Source organism: Salmo salar, chromosome 03, assembly GCF_965601325.2.
Source record: "Salmo salar chromosome 03, fSalSal1, whole genome shotgun sequence".
NCBI classification, from domain to species: Eukaryota; Metazoa; Chordata; class Actinopteri; order Salmoniformes; family Salmonidae; genus Salmo; species Salmo salar.
The window spans coordinates 8,661,692-8,673,355 of NC_138293.1; the positions used below are offsets into that span (position 1 = coordinate 8,661,692).

Consider the following 11,664-nt stretch of genomic DNA (forward strand, 5'->3'; position numbering starts at 1 on the left):
TGATCACACAGTCAGCATTGCAGACCATCTGAAATCATAAGATGAGGAATATTACACCAATCAATGCACATCACTGGCAATGCAGAGTGTTCGTCAATGGACAATATCAAAAAGTTATGTTCACCTGAACATTAATGCTGTGAAAGGATTTCCTATTCACAAAATCGGCCTCATGGGCACCTGAGGGGGCTTTTATCCTTATGTGTGTGCAGTCCACTGCACCAATGACATTGGGGAAACCTGTCACACAAAGTAATGAGTATCCTACTATGTGTTAACAGTTGTCCTGTAATTTGTAGATCCTCTTACCTGCAATCCTATAGAACTCCTCTTTGATGTCACAGAGTCTTCTGTGGCCAGGGAAGGAGATGAAGACATCTGCTAATGCTTTGATAGCCAGACACACACTCCTTATTGTGCGGCAAATTGTGGCCTTGTTCAGCTGTTCTGCATCCCCCACTGAGTACAGGAAGGCTCCACTAGAAAAAAAGCGCAAGGCCACACAAACCATTTGCTCCACACTCAGTGCATGGCTCCGTGCAGTGCGGTGCTTAATCCTGGGACCCAGTAGTCTGCATAGATACCTGATGCCATCTGCAGAAAACCTGTATCTTTCATATAGATGGTCATCAGGGAAGGCCAGTGGGTCCAACCGGTCCCTGAAGACCCTTTCTCGCCTGAAGGCTCTCCTCAGCACAAGTGCTTCTTCATCCACCACATCTCGCACGAATGGGCATGCCATTGTCAGAGCAGAAAGGAACACACAATTTTGGGCCTTCATATAGGCTAGTGGCCACACCTGGTGCTGGGGGGGTGGGCAAAAGAGGGCGATGCCTTATAACGATGACTTGGTTGTACTGATTGCTGGGAAAATAAAAAAAACCTTAGAAAGATGCCACCGTCCTGTGTGCTCACAATAAGAGCTCATATGTCATGGCTCACTTGACTTTACGAGAATATACCTAATTTTTATTTTGAGCTGTGTCATCTTCTTGGAGCTGGGGGAGGAAAGAAAAATAATGATTAATACATTTGTGTTACAGTTAGCATACAGTGTACATTGAAGGCATATCTCACCTCCCTCTCAAGTTTTTTTTATTTCAAGGTCCAGTTTCCTAATTGTCCTCTTTTTTATTTCGGACTCCAGTGCAAGATTTTCCATCTTTTTCTTCTTGTACTGAATGTCTATGTCTGCCAGTTCTATTTGGCGCCGGAGGTGGTTGCCATACAACTTTCTGATAGCTTGTGAGCTCTGTGAACACAATACAATTAGCGCAGCTGGAATTTGGCAGGATGTGGTGTCCTTTTATTAATACGCACTATGTTGCCAGGCTGGTTTTCCCACTGTATAGCATCTGGGTCCTGTAAAAGAAATTAGATTTTTTGATTTTGATGAGGACTCCTCACCATTGTAGAGTAAATAGTACTTTCACAGTCTTAACATGATACCTCATGCCTTCTGGAATCCAGAGAGATGGTCTCCTCCTCATCATCGTCTCCATCATGTGCTGTTGCTGCTGCACTGGGGCCTTCACCCTATCACATTTAATCGGATTCATATTGAAGCTAGTAGACAAGACATGCCAGGCCTACAGTATGCCTTTGATGGAGTACTCACTGGATCAGCATCGTCTGGTGCTTGTGCTGGTGGCTCTAACAGGAACACAGTGCTGCCAGACACTGCAAGGCAATAGGTAAACCAAAGTCAGACAGTCCAAATTGATTCAATATGAATGTGGTTGTATCCCATGTAGAGATGGAAGGACATACCTTGAATGAAGCGGGTGGCATCTTGGGAGGAACCTATGCTCGTCTCTTTCCCCCCAGGGATCCCCTCTAAGACGGGCCTGCCTTTATTTAGCTCCAAGGCCATGTCCTCTGCTGGGGTAAGGTCAGCCTTTGGTGACCCACCACCCGTGCCTTGTCTGTGGGTATTCTTTTTCACTGCTAAAACAGTACAGACAATGTGTGAGCAGGCACCTTCTGGGTACAATATATGCTTGTGCTTTGTTAAATATTAGTCAGGGACCATACCATTCTGCAGAATGTTCTTGTATTTGATTTTGACCTGCTGCCATGTCCGTTTTGGCCCGTTCATGTTTAATCTACACACACACACACACACACACACATTTAATGGAGTCACACTGCAAAAAATTACTTGGTATTTTTGTCTTGTTTTCAGTAAAAATATCAAAAAATCTATCATAGCTTTATACAGTGTGATGGAGTTACTTTACACAATTTCACTCATATCTGCAGTGCATTTCAATTAAAAATTTAACCGTTTCATAATTACAGTACAACTGCATTTTTGGAGATGTGAATTAAATATTTGAATTGTAATTGTGATGTTTCAGCGGAGCGGTGACTGTGTAATTGTGCACTACTTACGCATTCAGGCGGTCTGCAATACTTTGCCACGCTTTTTCTCTTTGCTTTATCACTGTGGCGGTGTTGCCTTTCTTCTTAATTATATATTTTACCTCCTCGTATGCCTCCATGAGGATTTGTGCTTCCGACGGGGAAAAGTACGCGGCTCTAGTTGCCATGGTAAATCAGTTAATCTGTGATCTGTGGCGGGGTCTATTTGAGTGAGCCGTGAGCGCGCACCTATCCAGGATTGGTTTCACCTGGCTTAATGAATCCGTGTCTGCTCATCCTGGCTTGGTCTTTGTGCAACCAATTAAGCCTGGACGCACATGTTTTGGCTTCATTGAGCTCAGCTGAGTCATTTATCCCGGATGTCTTAATTCTACTTTTGTGCAACAGGCCCCAGTCCCTCCTGCAGCATTGCACCACCACAACATGATACTGCTGTCGTGTCTTTGGCTATGCCGGATTAAGTGATATGACATGCTAACTTATAAAATGATTTCTCTGTAATTAATATTACCTGATTAAGCTAATCATGTAAATGTAATTAACTAGAAAGTCGGGGCACCACGGAAGAATGTTTATAGAGCCGTTATCTTCCGAATAAACTCTTAAAATACTTAGTAATATTTTACATCGATAGCAGTCAATATTAACCCTTATCTTATTTTCAGTCTCATAATGAAAGTTGTAAATTCTTGGCTATCTTCACGAACCCTGGCTAACAAGTTGAATCAGCAATACAAAATTGGGTTTAATTATTTATTTACTAAATACCTAAACAATCACACAGAATTACAAATACACCGAATACATATGATGTCATACAGAAAACGTCCTAGTGGACGGAACCTGTATCATAAGGGAAAGGGGGTTGGGCTTGAATGAAAGAGGGAAGATTTAGGAACAAAGAAACAGCAGCTATGCTATCGTAAATACATTATCTTATGCATTCTAAATTACCGCACATTTGGAAAAGGAAAATGCAATAAATATTTACTCTGAGCTGCGCTTCAGTAGATTGTTTGTAGATGCTGGCCGGGTTGGCCAACAGATCTTCCTGTTACTCGAAGAATGTCTCTGGTGGTAAATTGGATACGTGGTGGTATCTTCGTCCGTCTGTTAGACTGGGTCCGTCCTTTCCTAGCCCACGTCTACAGCGGCCGCTGCTAACTCAACGGCTAGGAAGTATCACTTCTGTAGTGAATAAGCTCAAAGTTCATACCATTCGCCACCAAAGCTCACGCCAAGGTTGGCTTAGTTCTGTCCTTGACGTGTGTCCTTCTAACGTAGAGGCTGCAGACCTCACGTGCTGGAACAACGTGGTTATCTTTTCGTCAAAGGCTTATATAGTGGAGCGGGGGGTGGATGTGTTTCATCGTTTATAACCCCTGTCTCTTCACAGGGGTGGGCCACTGATCAAGCAATTCTCTCATTTGGAAGCTAAAATTACATTTAGTCTCCTAACAAACAATTTCAATATCAAACATTTCAATTGCATAACAATTCCATGTTACTCTGATAACTAGAGTGTATACTTTCTCAGGTACCGTTTATGTCGTCCTGTCATCAGTCATAATGTCTCAGATGACAAGCGAACTGACATACATACTCACTACGTTATCAAACATATTTCCAACTGGTTTTATTACCAAAATATGGTTCCTTTCCCCATTTGTTTGATGTTCCCAGACTCTATATTTAACAGGACAGCAGTTCTTCAGTAGGGTCAGTAAGAGAGGGGAAGGGAGAAAGGTATTTATGGGGGGGGGGTCATAAACCTTACCCACAGGCCAACGTCATGACACTGCCATCCCTGTGCTTCACAGGGGTGCCGGGGCAAGCATCCCCCCCTTTTTTCCTCCAAACAGTTCTATTTTTGTTTCATCAGACCCAGAGGACATTTCTCCAAAAAGTACGGTCTTTGTCCCCATGTGCAGTTGCAAACTGTAGTCTGGCTTTGGAGCAGTGGCTTCTTCCTCGCTGAGCGGCCTTTCAGGTTGTCGATGTAGGACCTGTTTTACTGTGAATATAGACACTTTTGTGCCCGTTTCCTCCAGTATCTTCACAAGGTCCTTTACTGTTTTTCTGGGATTGATTTGCACTTTTCGCACAAGTACGTTCATCTCTAGGAGACAATGCGTCACCTTCCTGAGCGGTATGACGGCTGCATGGTCCTATGGTGTTAATACTTGCGTACAATGTTTGTACAGATGAACGTGGTACCTTCAGGCGTTTGGAAATTGCTCCCAAGGATGAACCAGACTTGTGGTCTGAAATTTTGTTTTTCCCATGATGTCAAGCAAAGAGGCACTGAGTTTGAAGGTAGGCCTTGAAATACATCCACAAGTACACCTCCAATTGAAGCAAATGTCAATTACCCTATCAGAAGCCTCTAAAGCCATGACATTTTCTGGAATTTTCCAAGCTGTTTAAAGGCACAGTCAACTTAGTGAATGTAAAGTTCTGACCCACTGGAATTGTGATACAGTGAATTATACGTGAAATCTGTCTGTAAACAATTGTTGGAAAAATGACTTGTCATGCACAAAGTAGATGTCCTAACCGACTTGCCAAAACTATAGATTGTTAACAAGAAATTTGTGGTGTGGTTGAAACACTTAGGTTGGAGTCATTAACTTTATGTAAACTTCCGACTTCAACTGTATACTGAGATCACGTGACACATAGATTGCACACAGGTGGACTTTATTTATCGAATTATGTGACTTCTGAAGGTAATTGGTTGTCACGGTTGTCGTCGGTTAAGGAGGACCAAAACGCAGCAGGAATGTTGATGCTCATCTTGTGTATTTATTTACAAACTAGGTGAACACCAAAACGAAACGAACTTACGAACAACGAAACAGTCTTGAAAGGCACACTCAGCAAAACAAGAAACAGATTACCTAGACTAAACAGAATTACATAAACAAGGAACAGTGCCCAAAAACCCCGGAATACATAAATCAAATGCACTTTTAGAAAAAAACACCACCACAAACCAAATACCCTCTGCCACGTCCTGACAAAACTACAATAACAATTAATCCTTATACTGGCGTGACATTGGTTGCACCAGATCTTATTTAGGGGCTTCATGGCAAAGGGGGTGAATACATGTGCACAAACCACTTTTCATTATTTATTTGTCAACGGACATGGAGATGAATACATCATTATTCGACGTAGCTACTCCGTGTCTGCCCCTCCTGTTTGTTGTGATGCTGAGTTTACGTACAGCTGACAGTCGGCAAACACATGGACAAATCCCTTTTCGATTCCATGTGTTGTGGAAAGGCAAACGCATGGACAAATCCCTTTTCGATTCCATGTGTTGTGGAAAGGCAAACAATGTTTCAAGCAAACGTAAGATGGACATTCAGTGCCCAGCAGTTCACTCGCATTTGCTAGTGAAAGAAATGAAATGCAAATACGAAAAATAACAGGTCGCCTTTGTGCGAGTGTGATATACATTTAATTCTGCGTCCTATTCGTTGTATTTTCCACGTAACATTACGAGGATCACGCATCCTGAGACTTAACTGTAATTATGATCCATGTCACAAACATTACGAAAGAATAATAAATAAACATCTTGGCATTAAATGGAGTCGGTAGTTTAGAAGACTGTGCTAATAAATGAGTCTGGTATTTGCCTCTATAGCTATGCTTCTAAAATGACTTTGCACTAGATTTGAGATTTTATCAATTTACATAGGCTGAAACACCAGACTCTTCTAGCGAACAGCATTCAGATTACCTTTGCGGTAGCCTACTTAAGCTTAATGTAGCCAGTTTGCAGTCTGTGTCGATGCGATCGTTTGTTTTTATCTTTTAAAAATGATTTAGCTTTTAGTGTTAGGAACAGTGTCTAAAAAGCCAATACTTGTGAACTGGCCCTAGTGATTGGCCCTGTTTGAGAGTCTTCCTATACTATAGAGACTAAACTTGGGCCCATGTGCTAATAAAAACATTATAGATAATTATCGCCATTCTACACTGTACATGTAATGGAATAAACATAAGACAATCTGTGCTAATTCCACAAAACATATTTATTACATATGTTCTGTACTTATCAGTATGAATCTATATGTTATGTAAATACCTTTTCAGAGGACTGAACTGAACCTTTCACGCTCAAAATAATTTAGCTAAGGTGTTTGGTGCAGTACTTAAGTACAAAAATGTGCATGACCGCTAATAGTGCACAGTTAGTCTCATGTAGCCATTCCTAAAACAGTGGCAGACTCATTATCAAACACATCAGAAAGTGCTCGATTTAAAGGACTTGGGGCAAAGTGTTTTTTTCAACATAACATTGCAGATGTGTTGTCTTATGTAAACCAGTCCGAGGCGCTGCGTAATGAGGGCAAGTCTGTCTCACTGTCTGAAGGTTATGCCGTACGATTGAACAGAATGCATTCAGCGCCGCTGTTTCTCCATGCATGACAACTCTACCTAGGCGTTACCATCCTGTGTTAGTGGGCATGATTGTTAGCAAAACTCAACCCTCAAATAGCCCATGGATTGGAATGTAACAGCTTCCCTAAACCAACTGCCTCAGAATACTCGTACAACGGCTAAGTGCGTCGTTCAATTCTTTTTTGCCCTTCTGTGTCACTTCATACACAGACGACCTCAGCTAAACACAGAATCAAGATGTTTATCTGTCTCTGTGATCGCCAATAACTTCAGAACGAAGTTGACTACAAATAGCCTACAAAGTTTCCAATGTGATAAAGGTTTCTGTTTTGAGGTTGGACTTCAGCACGTAGGGTGCACCAGTTGGTGTCACCTCGTTAGTCAGTATGTTACATCTGTGCTGGTTGCCATCTCGTTAGTGGAAAGGTGTTTCACCTGTGCAGGCCCAGGTGCTATTTAAGAGTGGCTGGCCCAGTGTTCCAGTTGTCTTGAAAGATGTGGAGGGTAAACACCTTTAGTTGGTGTGCCCTATTTTGGTTTCTAGAAAGGCATTGTTTTTTCTTGTCTTCCCTGTTTTCATTTTGTTCTACTCTTTGGCTTGTTTCCTGTCTTTAAATTTCGTGTGGGTTTTTATTTTGTTTGCCTGCTCTGGGAAATTTAGCAACATCATGGTGGATCTCTTTTAGGTCCCAGTTGTTGCTAGTCAACTCTCAGTGGACACCCCCATGAGTCTTTCAAAACCCCACCTGTTTCTTTCTGGTTGTCAGTGACTTTGTTAATTCCCCCTTCTGTTATAGCAACATTTTAGTTTTTCTTGTTGGGGAATGTAACCACTGTCTCTGGAATTGTTACAAACAAGTGAAGGATTAAAAATGTGCGTCTAATGAAAACCGAGATGACTGCATTAAAAGGATAAATCACAGGCTACATAGCCCTAGACCTATATAAATCATGCCTATTAATCCGTTACATATTTATGAAATCTAGTCCTATTTAGCTAATGGTAGGGCTCAATATATTTCATGATGTGTAAACATGTATGCAACGATGCACAAATATTTTTTTAGTTGCTTGTACTAGAATAAGCATTCAATATTCAGCCATATGAGGCAACACTCGTAAACCCATCAGCAAACCAGGCCCAGAGAAGTTGGTTCAGCTGCCCTTTAACCCTGGATGTTAACGATTTTATTACTTCTAAAGGAAACATTTTTGTTTTGCACCTCCTACTTTTTATTTACGTGGCACACAACTAAGATCTTAACCAGAGATAAGCAACTCCCCAGGGGCCTGATAGGTGACGCTTTTGCCCCTGCTAACACACCTGACTCAAAATCATCAGGTAACATTCTGTATTAAGTACAGAATGTTTGTTTAGTCGTAGGGCTGGGGTAAAAGTGTATCAATTGGGGACTGAAACTGTCCATCCCTTTTCTAAACCTTTCTCTTAGTAAATTACATTCCTACATGTAGTGGTTTAGCCTCTCCATGCAAATGGAGTCACATGTGCAGATGTATGCACCACGTATTTACTCTCTCTGCTGTGTCCACTGAGCTGTTGGGTCCGCCCTGCAACCTCATTGGATAACGCTGGGCAATGCGAGGGGCTGGATAGTCGAATTGCTAGGGGGCTGACCCATGTGGGGGAAAGTGGCTTCAGGTTCAAGAAAACATTGGCTTTCAGACTAGGGATTTCGTGGTCTGAATCAAAATGATACTTAGGTGGTGGGGTAGGTGTGTGGCCAATGGTGCAGTTGCTGACAACTTGACGTTGCTGTTTTAAAGCTCATTTCCTGCAATTCTATAAATCTTGAAATGCATTCCAGGTGACTACCTGATGAAGCTGGTTAAGAGAATGCCAAGAGTGTGCAAAGCTGTCATCAAGGCGAAGGGTGGCTATTTGTAGAATCTCAAATGTAAAATGTATTTTGGTTACATGATTCCATGTGTTTCATAGTTTTGATGTCTTCACTATTGTACAATAGTACAAATAAAGTAAAACCCTTGAATGAATAGGTGTTCTAAAACTTTTGACTGGTAGTGTAGGTAGTCGGGCTACTCTGTTTTTGCCTGGAAAAAGCGGAGAAGATTAAATGAGTTACCTGAGTAGTAACTCAGTTATGAGTGGAGCGGAGCCCCGCTCAGTGGTTTACACCGCTGCCAAGGCAGAGAATATAGCCTGAGAAATGATGCACACACCTGCAGCCAATGGGAGTACAAGTGTCCCTATAAAAGAGGATGCTTCCCCCAATCAGCCTCCCATTATCTTTAGTGAGACTGGGGGTCAGCAGGGCTTTAAGTCCTATGGGGCTCTGAAACTGTCACAATATACTGCTTTCCTTTGGGAATTCGCCACATAACCACTACTCTTTCTAAACTTAACATGTGGGTTTCTTCATGGGACCAGGATTAGGAACACCTCTGAATGGTCTATAAAGCATACCCCCAGGTAAAAGTAGGCTTTTGCAGAAGTTTTTATTGTTAATCCACGACACAACTCTAAGGACATTCTATACAAGATGTCACTTCGTTCGTGTTATTTGACTGGAACTAGCCGCTGTCCCCCTACACCAAGTTTGCTCTTTCAGGACCACAAAGTCAACAAGGAAAAATGTTGCCCCATTAATTGCTCCTCTAGGATTCAAACACAAACCTTCCATTGGGGATTAACCACTACTCCACCAGTCAGTTAACGTAGTGCATTTGGAAGTATTGAGACCCCTGTTTCCACATGTGATTGCCTGACAGCCTTAGTCTAAAATGGATTACATTTTAATATTCCCTCAATCTACACACAATACCCCATACTGAAAAAGTGAAAATCGGTTTTAAATTCATAATAAAATAACACCTTAATTACAATGATTCATACCCTTTGCTATGAGACTCACTGAGCTCAGGTACATCCTGTTTCCATTGATCATTCTAGATGTTTTTGCTACTTGTTTAGCGTACACCTGTGGTAAATTCAATTGATTTGGAATGGCACACCTGCCTATATAAGGTCCCACAGTTGACAGTGCATGCCAGAGCAAAAACCAAGCAAAATCAAATTTGTCACATGTGCCGAATACAATGGGTGCAGATCGTATCGTTAAGTGCTTACTTACAAGCCCTTAACCAACAATGCAGTTCAAGAAAAAATGTAAATGAACTAAAGTAAAAAAATCCATTAGTAACAAGAAAATTACATAACAATAACGAGGCTATATACATGGTATCGGTACCGAGTCAATGTGCGGGGGTACAGGTTAGTTGAGGTAGTTTTGTAAGGAGACGATGCATAGATAATAAGTGGGGTCAAAGTAAATAGTCCGGGTTGCCATTTGATTCATTGTTCAGCAGTCTTATGGCTTGGCAGTAGAAGCTGTTAAGGAGCCTTTTGGTCCTAGACTTGGCACTCCCGTACCGCTTGCTGAGTCTTTGCCAATTTTTTGGGGGCCCTTCCTCTGACACCGCGTGATACCGTGTGTGTGTGTGTATATAGGTCCTGGATGTCAGGAAGCTTGGCCCCAGTGATGTACTGGGTGGTACGCACTACCCTCTGTAGTGCCTTATGGTCAGATGATGAGCAGTTGCCATACCAGGCGGTGATACAACCGCTCAGGATACTCTCGACGGTGCAGATATACCTTGAGGATCTGGGGGACTCATGCTAAATCTTTTCAGTCTCCTGAGGGGGGAAAAGGTTTTGTCGTGCCCTCTTCACGACTGTCTTGGTGTGTTTTGACCATGATAGTTCGTTGGTTATGTGGACACCAAGAAACTTAAATCTTGACTTGCTCCATTTCAGCCCTCCTTTTCCTACAGTCCACGATCAGCAAGAGTGAGAGGTTGTCCTGGCACCACACTACTAGGTCTCTGACCTCCCTATAGGCGGTGTCATCGTTGCCGGTGATCAGGCCTACCACTTGTCATCTGCAAACTTAATGATGGTGTTGGACTCGTACTTGGCCACACAGTTGTGCGTGAACGGAGTACAGGAGACTAAGGGTGGCCCCTGTGTTGAGGATCAGTGTGGCAGATGTGTTGTTGCCTACCCTTAACCTGGGGGTGGCCCATCAGGAAGTCCAGGATCCAGTTGCAGAGGGAGGTGTTTAGGCCCAGGGTCCTTAGCTTAGTGATGAGCTTTGTGGGCACTATGGTGAACAGGATTCTCACATAGGTGTTCCTTTTGTCCGGGTGGGGAAAGGGCAGTGTGTAGTGCGATTTGAGTACACGTCCTGGTAATCCGCCTGACCCCGCGGCTTTGAACGTTTGACCTGTTTAAGGTCTTGCTCCCATCGGCTACGGAGAGCGTGATCACACATTCTTCCGGAACAGCTGGTGCTCTAATGCATGCTTCGAGCTGCTTGCCTCGACGCGGGCATAAAGGGCTCGTCTGGTAGGCTCGCGTCACTCAGCAGCTGGCGGCTGGGTTTCAAATTGTAGTACATTTTCCAAGCCCTGCCACATCATGGTCTAAAATGCCGAACATTCTTAAATCACAATAGGAGAACTTGAATCTGAATGTCTCCTAACCTCAGTAATACCAATCTTGCCTTGATAGTAGTCTCGCGCAACAGACCATTCCTCCAAGTGCATTTAGCCTGGGGATAAGTTAACCTTGAACGAGGCAACGCTTCATTTTTATCTGTGCAATTTATAAATACTATTAGGATAATTAGACATTCTTGTAGAATTCAATCTTAGTCCTGTATTGATGGTTCGCCAAGTGTTCAAAAAAATTGTCTCGACCTCCTAGACCGGATTGTGTTGAGGCACAGATCTTGGAAAGGGTAGCAACAAATTCTGCTGCATTTAAGGTCCCCAAGAACAGTGGCCTCCATCATTCTAAAATGGAAGAAGTTTGGAACCACC

The 11,664-nt window shown here is 42.7% G+C and overlaps 1 long non-coding RNA gene across 1 annotated transcript; it reads right to left on the bottom strand.

The window, feature by feature from the left end:
- Window positions 1–315: 315 nt before the first annotated feature.
- On the bottom strand, window positions 316–1,467 carry LOC145877483 (uncharacterized). Its single transcript, XR_014391786.1, has 3 exons — window positions 1,078–1,467; window positions 963–998; window positions 316–864 (listed from the first exon to the last, which is right to left on the bottom strand). It is a non-coding gene; the product is annotated as an uncharacterized LOC145877483 (long non-coding RNA).
- Between the last annotated feature and the right edge of the window lie 10,197 nt (window positions 1,468–11,664).